Source organism: Dama dama, chromosome 13 (assembly GCF_033118175.1).
Source record: "Dama dama isolate Ldn47 chromosome 13, ASM3311817v1, whole genome shotgun sequence".
Lineage (NCBI taxonomy): Eukaryota > Metazoa > Chordata > Mammalia > Artiodactyla > Cervidae > Dama > Dama dama.
The window spans coordinates 16,825,177-16,838,504 of record NC_083693.1 but is presented as its reverse complement, the minus strand read 5'-3'; positions in this window follow the sequence as shown (position 1 = coordinate 16,838,504).

Below are 13,328 nucleotides of genomic sequence, written 5' to 3'. Positions count from 1 at the left end.
TATAAAACCTTTTCTGCAGCTGCATGCATTAAACATAATAGATGTTAGTGCTTCTCTGGAAGATTGGTGTCTCTTGATTTTCATATGGTCAATAATACTGCTGCAGCACCCCCCGTGGATTGGCAGATGTCAACAAATGTTTTTGCAAATTATATATTCATCTAATTCCTTAAGGAGAAAAATAAAGTGAGAGACTTTGTTTTCTTGGGCTCCAAAATCACTGCAGATGGTGACTGTAGCCATGAAATTAAGAGACACTCTCTCTTTGGAAAAAAAGCTATGACCAACCTAGACAGCATATTAAAAAGCAGAGACATTACTTTGCCAACAAAGGTCCATCTAGTCGAAGCTATAGTTTTTCCGGTAGTCATGTATGGATATGAGAGTTGGTCTATAAAGAAAGCTGAGCGCTGAAGAACTGATGCTTTTGAACTGTGGTGTTGGAGACTTTTGAGAGTCACTTGAACTGCAAGATCAAACCAGTCAATCCCAAAAGTCCTGAATATTCATTGGAAGGACTGATGCTGAAGCTGAAACTCCAATACTTTGGCCACCTGTTGCAAAGAGCTGACTCATTGGAAAAGATTGAAGGCGGGAGGAGAAGGGCATGACAGAGGATGAGATGGTTGGATGGCATCACCGATTCAACGGACATGAGTTTGAGCAAGCTCTGGGAATTGGTGATGGACAGGGAAGCCTGGTGTGCTGCAGTCCATGGGGTTGCAAAGAGTCAGACAGGACTGAGTGACTGAAGTGACTGTCTGAATTCCTTAAGAGAGGGCTTCCCAGGTGGCTCACTGGTAAAGAATCTGCCTGCCAATGCAGGAGTCACAGGAGACGTGGGTTTGATCCCTGAGTTGGGAAGATCCCTTGGAGGAGGAAATGGCAATTCACTCCGGTATTCTTGCCTGGAAAATCCTGTGGAAAGAGGAGCCTGGTGGGCTACAGTTCATGAGCTTGCAAAGAGTCAGACATGGTTGAGCAACTAAGCACTAGCACTAATTCATTAAGGAATGAAAATTCAGTACCTACACATACAGTCGTGTCCGACTCTTTGTGACCCCATGGACTGTAGCCTACCAGGCTCCTCTGTCCATGGGATTCTCCAGGCAAGAATATTGGAGTGGGCTGCCATTTTCTTCTCTGATACATATCACTAAAAACATACTTACATTGTTTTTTAGGTCATTGCTGCTAAAAAGGTTTATTATAAGTAAAAAGCATTACCAACTAATAATAGTTGTTGGTTTATACCATATAATAAGTAACAACACCACCACAGCAAAAAATTTCCCATAAAATTTAATGGACATGAAATGCTTAAATGCTCTCTAGCAGGATCACAGCTTCTCTTTTCTGCACGTATTTCTTCTCTTGCACCTAAACTATGATTTCCCACATTATGCTGACTCTGGCAGGGAAGCCTGGCAGCTTGTGACTCAACCCAGACCATAGGAGAGCTGGCTGATAGACCAAGTGGCCCAGCAGCATTGATTATTTTCCTTCTGCAAACAGCGGAAGGAGCCACGTCCCCAAATGCTTGTGTGTGAGCACACTGTGCTATTAGAGCTACCATCCTACATGCAGTCACTGAAGGGAGGTGTTAGTCACCTTGAGGCTAGAAGGGTTGGGAAAAAATGAGTTGCACTCAACTTTTAAGTTTTCACTTCATGTTGAAGTGAAAGCTCTTTTCATGGTGCATGAGTCCTGCATGCTTCTAGTAGAGATGTTAAAAGAACAGAAAAGGACCAATAGAGACCTACCAAAGTCATTCACTTCCACGAAACTGTTAATAATAATTCTTTATTAAAAATGGGAAATCTAGGAGAGATGCTAACAAGGGCAAGATGCCAGGACAACACGCATAAACTGGGACTGTTCTAGGCAATTCCTGATGCGTGATCACTCTGTCCTCAGCTGCTTGAACTGTAGACAGCTTTGAATGACCAAGCAAAAGTTGACTATGTCTTGGCCCGGATGCTTTTGCTCTGTAATTTACAGTCTCCATTGCTTGTTGCTGTTCTTCAGTCACTTAGTCCTGTCCAATTGTTTACGACCCCATGGACTGCAGCACGCCAGGCCTCCCTGTCCCTCACCATCTCCCAGAGGCTGCTCAAATTCATGTCCATTGAGCTGGTGATGCCATCCAACCATCTCATCCTCTGTCATCCCCTTCTCCTGCCTTCATCTTGCCCAGCATCGGGGTCTTTTCTAATGAGTCAGCTCTTCACATCAGGCTGCCCAATTATTGGAGCTTCAGCTTCAGCATCAGTCCTTCCAATGAATATTCAGGACTGATTTCCTTTAGGATTGACTGGTTTGATCTCCTTGCTGTCCAAGGGACTCTCAAGAGTCTTTTCCAACACTACAGTTCAAAAGCATCAATTCTTCTGTGCTCAGGTTTCTTTATAGTCCAACTCTCACATCCATACATGACAACTGGAAAAACCATAGCTTTGACTAGACGGACCTTTGTTGGCAAAGTAATGTCTCTGCTTTTTAACATGCTGTCTAGCTTGGTCATATCTGTTCTTCCAAGGAGCAAGCATCTTTTAATTTCATGGCTACAGTCACCATCTGCAAAATAAAGTCTCTCATTGTTTCCCCATCTACTGCTTAAGAGAGCAGAAAGCTATGGGCATGAGAAGGCTTCCTGGGAGAAAAACAAGCAGGATAAACCTACCTAGCCGTGATGCAATTCCAATGAGCAACAAAGGATGAAAATGAGCTTTCTTCAGACGGGAGTTCTGTAACTGCCCACTGCCCACATGACATTGGGGAGGACATGGGATCAGAACGAATATAATTCACTTTAAATAGAACCTCTCACTATATGCCCCCCACCCCCACCGTTTCATTTTCCTGGGTAGGTGCACTAGGCTGGTGTTTATTTGTTATTTACTTATTTGGCTGCCTCAGGTCAAAGTTGCAGCCCGTGGGAGCTTTCCTTGCAGTGTGCAGGCTCCCTAGCTGTGGCGTACCGGCGCAGTAGTTGTGGCTCCCAGGTTTAGCTGCCCGTGGCTTATGGGATCTGTTTCCCAAGCAGAGATCAAACCTGCATCCCTTTCATTGCAAGGTGGACTCTTAACCACTGGACCACCAGGGAATTCCCTCATGTTTATTACTACAGTTTTAACTGCTTTACCCTTCTTGTGCTCAAACTGAAGTGTCATCTAGTCAACTTGGTGTGAGATTGTAATGATATGGGAGTTATTTTTTTTTTAAGGAGGCTTATTTTTCTAATATCATGCAACAAACTCGTCATTGAGTGACTACTGTTCTTCAAAGGAGGGCATTTAAAAGCTTGGATGACTACACATCTAATGACATCATCTGGAATGATGTCATTAATAATGACATCATTAATATCATTAATGGTGATATTAATAAAAATATGAACAATGATAGCTAACATGTATTAAGAACTATAAGTGGCAACCTGTGTGCTGGGTGCATTTTCCAGGTTGTCTCGTTTAATCCTCATAACAAACTTGTAAGGCAGGTGCTAGTGTTACTTCACCGATGAGGAAACAGGCCTGGAAAGGATATTAAAAGTAAAGCTTTCAAACGTATAGTAAAGATGAATTCTTCTCAGTGGTTAAGGCACCCAGCTGAGATTCAGAGTCCTGCCTGTGGTTTTAAAGACTGAGATGGTTATCCTGGCCTATGCTGCCTCCTGCCCAGGCCGGGAGAGAAAATAAGAGGTGGGAAACAGACAAACCCGAGGCAGATCAGGACAAAGTGCTAAACAGAGCCCTGAGGGCCCAACACACTCAGCACCGGTGAAGGAACGCTCGCACACGGCGCTGGGCGACTTGGCGGTGCGCCTCGGTGTGCGGTGGCCGCGCGCCCCTCGGTGGGATATTCTGGCAGGAACCTGGGTTTGTGTTTCGTCTCCGAGGTGGCTGCCTGTCTGCGGTCACACCACGGCTCATTGACCTGGGCTCTGAGCAGCCCTTTTTGATTCCAGGATGAAAAGAGCCATGAAGGGAACTTTCATTCACTCCCGGGTTTGCCTGCCCATCAGGTCTGAGGGCAGAGCTGCAAAGGGCCCCTGTGTGCCCAGGGAGCCACAGCCAGACCAGCACCCTGCCTCCAGAGCCCCGGCCTTCACCGTGCCTCTCCTCCTCCTTCTGCAGGGCTGTGTGTCGACTGCCATTCCTACCCCCTCGACGAAGACCCTTTAGAGATACTGTTGCTTCTACCAATTCTTCGCACTTTTCATCCTTGGGGAAAAAGAAAAGTTAACAAGCAAGTTTAAATATCTCAATATTTATTTGCTTCTTAAACTACTGATTCTCTTTTAAAAATACAAGGTTAACAATCATTTGTTTCTCTGAGGGACAGAATAAAATACATTGTGTATGCCAAGTCATCTTAGACTGATGATGGTATATTTTAAATCATACAATGTCTAAATTGTCAAATATCAGATCAAAACACAGTTGGTTAAAGGTAAAATGTGATGACTTTTAAGGCAGCTCCATAAATAAATTATATTAATTTACTTCTATACCATAAGTTAATTGAACCCTTAAATATAGATAACTTTTTTTTGACCTACCTTTGGCTGTGCTGGGCCTTCACTGCTGCGTGGGCTCTTCTCTAGTTGCGGCGAGGCAAGGTCACTCTTCCTGCGTGTGCTGGCTTCTCATTGCAGGGGCGTCTCTTGTTGCTGAGCATGGGCTTTAGGGTGCACAGCCTTCAGTAGTTGCGGCCCATGGGCTCAATAGCTGCAATTCCCCGGCTCTAGAGCACAGGCTAGAAAGCTGTGGCCCACGAGCTTAGTTGCTCTGCAGCATGTGGGTTCTTCCCAGACTAGGGATCGAACCTGAGTCTCCCGCACTGGCAGGTAGATTCTTTACCACTGAGCCACCAAGGAAGCCCAAGATAACTTTTTGAGGACAGTAAAAAGTCAGTATGCCCTAACCTGGAAAAGCAGAGTGTTGTGTAATACAAGGAATAAATCCTTGCAGCAAGGCCTCGGGATAGTCCATGTGAATTAAAATAAGTAGTTAGCAAATAGAAACTTTTGGAACCAGTTGCCAGAGCAATCTGCTCCAAGATGGAGGCCCGCCATCCTCGGGGGCGTGGGCCGAAGCCTTGAGGCCCTTGACCAGAGCAGAACTTCCGACCCCCACGTCAGGCCCAGCTACCCTAACCACTCCAAGCACCTGGGAGAGCTTTGCGCTTTGCAGAGACCATCGAGGTGGGTCAGTTTTAATTTGCTGGGCAAGAACTATATCGCACCCTGATAGCTGATGTGCTCTAAGAGCTTACTGCAACTACTTCACAATTACGTACATTTTACAAGCACGGTTTCACCCAGATTTCACACGTTCCTATGAGGAATGTGTTGTTAGGTAGGAAAACTGGGCTGAAAGACATTAAGGGACTAGCCAAAGTAACACAGATAAGAGAGGGGATTTCATGAAAAGATTTTCGTGAGGCTCTGGCCTAAGTAGTCCCGCTTCTGGGCTCTGGGGTTCAATTAGTAACAATAACAACTCACTGAATCCTCAGCCAGCCCTGTGGATTCCATATCCTTATCAGCCCCCACTGAACAGATAATGTTGTTCAGGCACAGGGAACTGGGCCAAACTCACCCAGTTGTTAAGTGTTAATCTGGGATTGGACTACGGCTGTCCTGGCTCCGCAAAGCATGCTGCCAGCCACTACACCACACTGCCTTCAGGTGACGAACGTCCCTTCTGTTGCACCGTTCTGGGCCAGCTTTGGGAGCACCAGGGCGCGGCGTCATGGTGCAGACGTCCCTTCGCTCTGCCTTTGCAGGGCTGGGGCAAGGCCTGCAGGTGTAGGCAGGATAGCAGTCTGGGCTCCCCACGCGACAGGACAGAGGAGGAGCACTTGGGAGCACCTGAGTCAGTGCACATGTGGCGAAGGAAGGACTGGGCCATTGGAAGTAAAGAAAAAAAAACTGGAAAAGCAATATTTTAAATGCTTATTTGGAGATACGAAATGTCTTTCCATTTTACAAAGTTTATTTTCTTAGTGTATTAGGAACTTTGGGTTGGAAGTGACAGAGACACAGCTCAGAACAGTTTAAACATCCAAAGGGGATTTCACCCAACTAAAATGCCCCAGAGTCTTACTGATGCTAATCTCAGCTTCATCCCAGGGCGCAGATAATGACTTCAGATCCCTCTGCCTCCGCATTCACCCTCCCCTTCCCTGCGCCAGGGCGCCATTCTCTCCTACCCTAGACAGGACCCTCCTGTGGCCAGGTGAGATGGCCCAGCTTAACTGTTCCAGGAGGAAGCACATCTCTTTTCAAATTAACCTGCATCCATTTCCCAAGGGCACTCATTTTACGCTTGTTTGGGTCACACATTCTTCCTAGACCAGTCACCACGTCTGCCCTGGGTCATATGCCCATTGTTCTGGAGGGAGGGGAGAGTCCCTTGACTGACATACAGCAGGATCACATAGAGGAGGGGGGGATGTTCCCTAAAGAAAGGGGAGTTGGGGAGACAACATGACCGTGATGCTTCAGGCTTCCAACTGCAGGAATTTACTAAGGAAATTATTACTGATGCAGCTACCCACGTCTGGGGGAAAGTCAATGCAGAAAAGTAACAAGAACTGCAAGAAGAGTTTGCAAATTCTCTCAAGGAGCACATACGAAAATCTGTCTAAGACTTAGAATCTAAGGTAAAGCCCTTATGAGAGTGTTAGGGGTTTTAAAATAAATCCTAAAAGAGAAGGAGTAAAAGCTTGCCTTGCTAATCTTTGCAGGTGAAATGAAGTGCAAGCTAGGTGGAAAAATCAGAAGTCTCTCCCAGGCTCTGGGGATGGCGGGTGGGTGCCCAGGGCCAGTCCCCTCTGCAGGCCTCTGCCCGAGCCCTTGGCCCCCAGCAGCAGCCTCCAGGGCCACAGCCAAGCCCACCTGCACCTCTGGGGCTGAGTTAAGGACTTCTGCTTCCAGACCTTTCCTCTGCTTCTCACAAGCACTAAATTCACATCTTTTAATCCCCATTTTCCAAAAAAAGGCAGCAGACTCTCCTCCCCCACAAAGCAAACAGAAAACAGTACGTTCTAGGAGGCCTCCTTGACCAATATTTGTGCCCATGTCATTACTAAATACTCCCGCTTCCAACGGCCGCTCACCTCTCCTTAATGACCGCTCTATTTCAGCAGGCGGCCCTCCATAAATCCTTCCGGGCCTTCTACTCTAAACAGGCCTCTTCTCACGCTGAGACCAGCCTCCCTGCCAGCCGTGTAAACACTCCCCAGCTCCCAGGGGAGGCTCTGACGTGCCCAGCCTGGCCTGGGCATTTACGATCAGATCATGGCAGCCAGCGACTGGGGTGGGGTGGGGGGGCCCTTCTGCCCAGGGTTTAGAGAGGAGCCTGGCATAGTCCAGATGGGAAGAGTGCCCCAGGCACAGTTGTAATGAGGCATTTATGGTGTGGAGCCGGCCCCAGGCAAAACCAGGCAAAAGGTGTGGCCTGAGACATTTCTGAGGTATTAATGTATGTTTCCTTCTCTGGGTTTTTCCCTCCCTCATTTCCAAGCAAGTAGTCAGGCCTTCTGTAAGTCTTTACTTCAGGGATTTTCGCTCCACTGAAAGCTCCAAGTATGTGTGTCTGGGGGAGGGGGATCTTGTCATGTAACCCTCCCAGCTCCCGGGACAGCTTCTGTTGGAGGGCTTCACACAGGAGCAGGAGGAAACGGAAGACGTTGGGGGTCTCAGGGAAGCTGGACTGCCTTCACTGAGGTTTCTGACTAGACAGTGCCATTGAAACCAAAAGTCCCCCTGCAGGGACTTCACAGCTTGAGTGATGCAACCATTAGGATGGACGGGAGAGTATGGCCCTTCCGCCATGCCCCTGAGGACCTCCCTGACCTTTGTGAGGCAACAGGAGGGAGCTTCAGTTCTGAGTGGGTTGAAATGTCCCCTCAACTCCACCAGCTTGGAGTTCAGAACTGTCTGTAAGTTTATTAAGAGGTGTGGGCAGAGTTATGCCTCCTCCAAAGATGTCCTCTTCCTAATCCTTGGGCCCTATGAATATCCTGTTTTACTTAGCAAAAGTAAATTAAGGTTGCAGATGGAATTAAAATTGCTCATCAGCTGACCTGGAGGATCTCAATGGGCTTAATGTAATCTTGCACTTAAGAGAGTGGAAGAGGCCTTCAGAAAAATAGAACCCTAAAAAGATTTAAAGCTGTTTTGTGTTGCTGCCTGTGAAGCAGGAAGGGAAGTAACCACAAGCCAAGGAATGCAGGTGACCTCCAGGAGCTGAAGGAGGCAGGGAGAGGATCCTCCCCCAGAATCTCCAGAAGGGGCACAGCCCTGCCAACCCCTCCATCTTTGCCCAGTGAGAGGCAAGTTGGATTTCTAACCTAGAAAAGTTGTAAGAAAATAAAGCTATTGTTAGCATCACCGGCTCAATGGACAGAAATTTGAGCAAACTCCAGGAAATAGTGAAGGGCAGGGAAGCCTGGTGTGCTGCAATCCATGGGGTTGCAAAGAGTTGGACATGACTTAGTGACTGAACAACAGCAAAAAAACTATTGTTTTGAGCCACCAAGTTTGCAGTGACTTATTACAGCAGCCATAGAAAACTAATACAAAAGACAATAAGCGGAACTGATGTTTATTACACCCTGGGGCTCTGACTTGGTCCCCTCCCTGCAGGTTCTCCTCACCCTCGCCATGATCCCTCTGGACTTGCCAGGTTGCTCAGGTCTCTTGCAGGGGCCCCACCAAAATCCAGTTCCAAGTATTTCAATTCCACAAACCTTGTCTTTGTGCCAGTTGCATGCAGAACGCCACGAGAGAGCACTGTGGATGGAAACCAGGATATGACGTGGCCACTGTGCTTGGGATGGTGAGGGAGAAGAAGAGATAGACACACGTGGAACTGGTTCGGGCCTGGGGCAGGCTGTGGCAAGCGCAGTTCCAGAAGTATGAGCCAGGTGCTATGAGTATAGAGGGAAGAATTAGATAAATATCAGCAGAGAGAATCTGAATTACTCATCTCATTGAAGAAAAAGCCGAAGGCAGGACTGAACTCAAGCCCAGATGAGAACTACCTGGCATCCATACCTATACCTTGTCCATTCAGACATCACTAATCAATCGCTAATTCCTTTTTTTTTTTTTTTTTCCGGCAGAGCTCAGATTTTGTCTTGGGATTTTTCTCAGTTTAGTGTAACAGCAGTTGAATGGGTTGGGTGCTTGTGGTGAAACCTATTTGCCACATCTGTGGTTCAGGTATTTATCACCCTGAGATAGCCAAGCCAATGTGCATGCTCAGTCATGTCATGTTCGACTCTTTGCAACCCCATGGACAGTAGCCCACCAAGCTCCTCTGTTTATGGGATTTTTCAGGCAAAGAATACTGGAGTGGCTTGTCGTTTCCTCCTCCAGGGGATCTTCCCAACTAGGGGACTGAACCCACATCTCCTACATTGCGAGTAGAAGATGGTGTCAGGCAAATAATCTAGAAAAGGAATGTCTGAACTTCAATCACCCTTCTCCTCTTTATTACTGCATGGAGATGCCCTACTTGGGTTACCTGTAGTCTCTAGCCATCCTTAGTTATCCAAGATTGTCTGGTATCTGGGATTTCTACCCCTAAAACGCTTCTGGTTGGTACTGTAATCCATCAGAGCAAGACAATCAGGAATGTCCCTCCTGGGGCAATAATGAAATAATTCAATGACCTCTCTCTAGACTTCATGTCCCAAGCTGGGGCCAACAGAGATTGGTGTGAGGTATGAGCAAGAAGATTCAGGAGCTAAATTTTCAAAACTGAGCTTCCAAAGTTGAGATTCTTGCCAGCCACTGAGGTACCCATGGCTGCTACCCATAGCTACTCTTACTGACCCTGGGGAACCAGAGGGAAAATGACCCAGCATTCTAAAAATTCCACAGGGGTGGCAAGGTGGACCATGGATGCTGGCACACCCCTGCCTGTACTACCTAGCTTTAATATTTTAATTGCAAATCAATACTGTCTTACACTTTTAAAATCTAAGCAGCAGAAGGATATGAAATTTAAAATGAAAATTTCCTTTTCCTCTAGCTTCTTTCCAATTCCCCAAAGGTAATCTTGAAGTTTTTTTTTTCAAATCCTTCTAGAAAAATTGAATGCGCAGAATGTATGTATGAATAAGTTTGTGGTTAAGTGCCTTCCCCCCTGTGAATATAAGTGGAGTTGTGATCACACTGAACCCACTGTTCTGTAGTTTATTCAACTTCACTGACTGATCTTTCCATAAGATTTGGGGTGGGGAGCAGCCTGGTTCTGGAGACAGACCTCCTGGGATAAAATCCTGGCTGAGCACTTACCCCTTTGGTGACTTGGGGTAAGTTCCTTAACATCCCTATGTTCCCCCTACAAGTGGAGAGACAACTCCAGGAATACTACTGAAAATACATTTTCCTTTACAGAGTTCTTATTTGGCGCCAATATAATATGTTAATATGTTTGTTCACATAATAATTTTTAAGACTCTATGATATCCAGTACACATCACTATCTCAGCTTGGTTCAGATTCAAAAGTAATGCCAGGAACTGGGGTTCAATGGCTCTTCATGAGGGTCACACACTTTCCCCCTCCTCCCTCCAGCGTTGGACTACAGACTCCACCCTCGAATGGCCACTGTCTCCAGTGCCCTAGGAAAGTCCCCTTACTGGTTAGCTCATTGGTTGTTGTCACCACCCCTGAAGATGCAGCTCAAGAGCTCCCCTCTCCTAAGCATCAGCATGCCCCCCCTCCCAGGAGAAGTGGTCCCCCTTTGGTTCGGCTGGTCCATCAGCACACCTCTATTATGTCACTGATCACCTCTGTGTGTGTGTGTGTGTTCAGTCGCTCAGTCGTGTCCCACTCTTTGTGACCGCTATGGACTATAGCCTGTCAGGCTCCTCTGTCCATGGGATTCTCCAGACAAGAATACTGGAGTGGGTTGCCATGCCCTCCTCCAGAGGATCTTCCCAACCCAGGGATTGAACCCACGTCTCCTGCATCTGCTGCATTGCAGGTGGATTCTTTACCATTGAGCCACTGGGGAGGCCCTGGTCACCCTTGTCATGACCCTTTTCCTATATGTCTTCTTCCTCTACTAGACTATGAATGCCTACAAATCAGGGACTCTGGCTCGTTTACCTTGAGGACCCGAGTGTAAACACTTGCTATCTAGAACAGAGGGCCATTCTAGGGGAGTTGAATGAATGAGTGAATGAATGATGGGCTGAATAGATACCTGAGATTTAATATGTACAAAATAGAACTCTTTTTTACCCACACCTGCTCATTCTCCCTCCTCCCCACCCTGGTAAGCAGCACCTCTATTCACCCAGATGTCCAAATCAAGGACTCTGGGTCAGATTTGACTCCTCTCTGTCGCCACCCCGCCACATCCCACCCACCACTACATCCTGGGGCTCTCACTCCATAGTATGTCCCCAGTCCCACTTCTTCCTGCCACCTGCCTCACCACCATCCAATTGAGACCCACCGCCACCTCTTACCTCCACTACGCAGCACCTCCCTGACCTGTGACCTCTTACCTCCACTACGCAGCACCTCCCTGACCTGTGACCTCTTACCTCTACTATGCAGCACCTCCCTGACCTGTGACCTCTTACCTCTACTATGCAGCACCTCCCTGACCTGTGACCTCTTACCTCCACTACGCAGCACCTCCCTGACCTGTGACCTCTTACCTCCACTACGCAGCACCTCCCTGACCTGTGACCTCTTACCTCCACTACGCAGCACCTCCCTGACCTGTGACCTCTTACCTCCACTACGCAGCACCTCCCGGACCTGTGACCTCTTGCCTCCACTACGCAGCACCTCCCGGACCTGTGACCTTTACCTCCACTACGAAGCACCTCCCTGACCTGTGACCTTTACCTCCACTACGAAGCACCTCCCTGACCTGTGACCTTTACCTACACTACGCAGCACCTCCCGGACCTGTGACCTCTTACCTCCACTACGCACCTCCCTGACCTGTGACCTTTACCTCCACTACGCAGCACCTCCCGGACCTGTGACCTTTACCTCCACTACGAAGCACCTCCCTGACCTGTGACCTTTACCTCCACTACGAAGCACCTCCCTGACCTGTGACCTTTACCTCCACTACGCAGCACCTCCCGGACCTGTGACCTCTTACCTCCACTACGCACCTCCCTGACCTGTGACCTTTACCTCCACTACGAAGCACCTCCCTGACCTGTGACCTTTACCTCCACTACGAAGCACCTCCCGGACCTGTGACCTTTACCTCCACTACGAAGCACCTCCCGGACCTGTGACCTTTACCTCCACTACGAAGCACCTCCCTGACCTGTGACCTTTACCTCCACTACGAAGCACCTCCCGGACCTGTGACCTTTACCTCCACTACGAAGCACCTCCCTGACCTGTGACCTTTACCTCCACTACGAAGCACCTCCCGGACCTGTGACCTTTACCTCCACTACGAAGCACCTCCCTGACCTGTGACCTTTACCTCCACTACGAAGCACCTCCCTGACCTGTGACCTTTACCTCCACTACGAAGCACCTCCCGGACCTGTGACCTTTACCTCCACTACGAAGCACCTCCCTGACCTGTGACCTTTACCTCCACTACGAAGCACCTCCCGGACCTGTGACCTTTACCTCCACTACGAAGCACCTCCCTGACCTGTGACCTTTACCTCCACTACGAAGCACCTCCCGGACCTGTGACCTTTACCTCCACTACGAAGCACCTCCCGGACCTGTGACCTTTACCTCCACTACGAAGCACCTCCCTGACCTGTGACCTCTTACCTCCACTACGCAGCACCTCCCGGACCTGTGACCTTTACCTCCACTACGCAGCACCTCCCTGACCTGTGACCTTTACCTCCACTACGAAGCACCTCCCGGACCTGTGACCTTTACCTCCACTACGCAGCACCTCCCTGACCTGTGACCTTTACCTCCACTACGCAGCACCTCCCGGACCTGTGACCTTTACCTCCACTACGCAGCACCTCCCGGACCTGTGACCTCTTACCTCCACTACGCAGCACCTCCCTGACCTGTGACCTCTTACCTCCACTACGCAGCACCTCCCGGACCTGTGACCTTTACCTCCACTACGCAGCACCTCCCGGACCTGTGACCCTGCCTACGCTCCGCCCTGCTCCCAGGCCCACCTTCACGCAACTGCCGGGAGACTCTCCTGCAAAGCAAAGGGCATCTTCCTACTTGCCTGCTCCGTGCCCAGCTCCCCACCCCCAGTGACTTTCCATAGCTTTTACAATAGAATCCAAATGTTTTGCTGGGGGCTACAGGTGAGCTGTTTCCCCCCTTG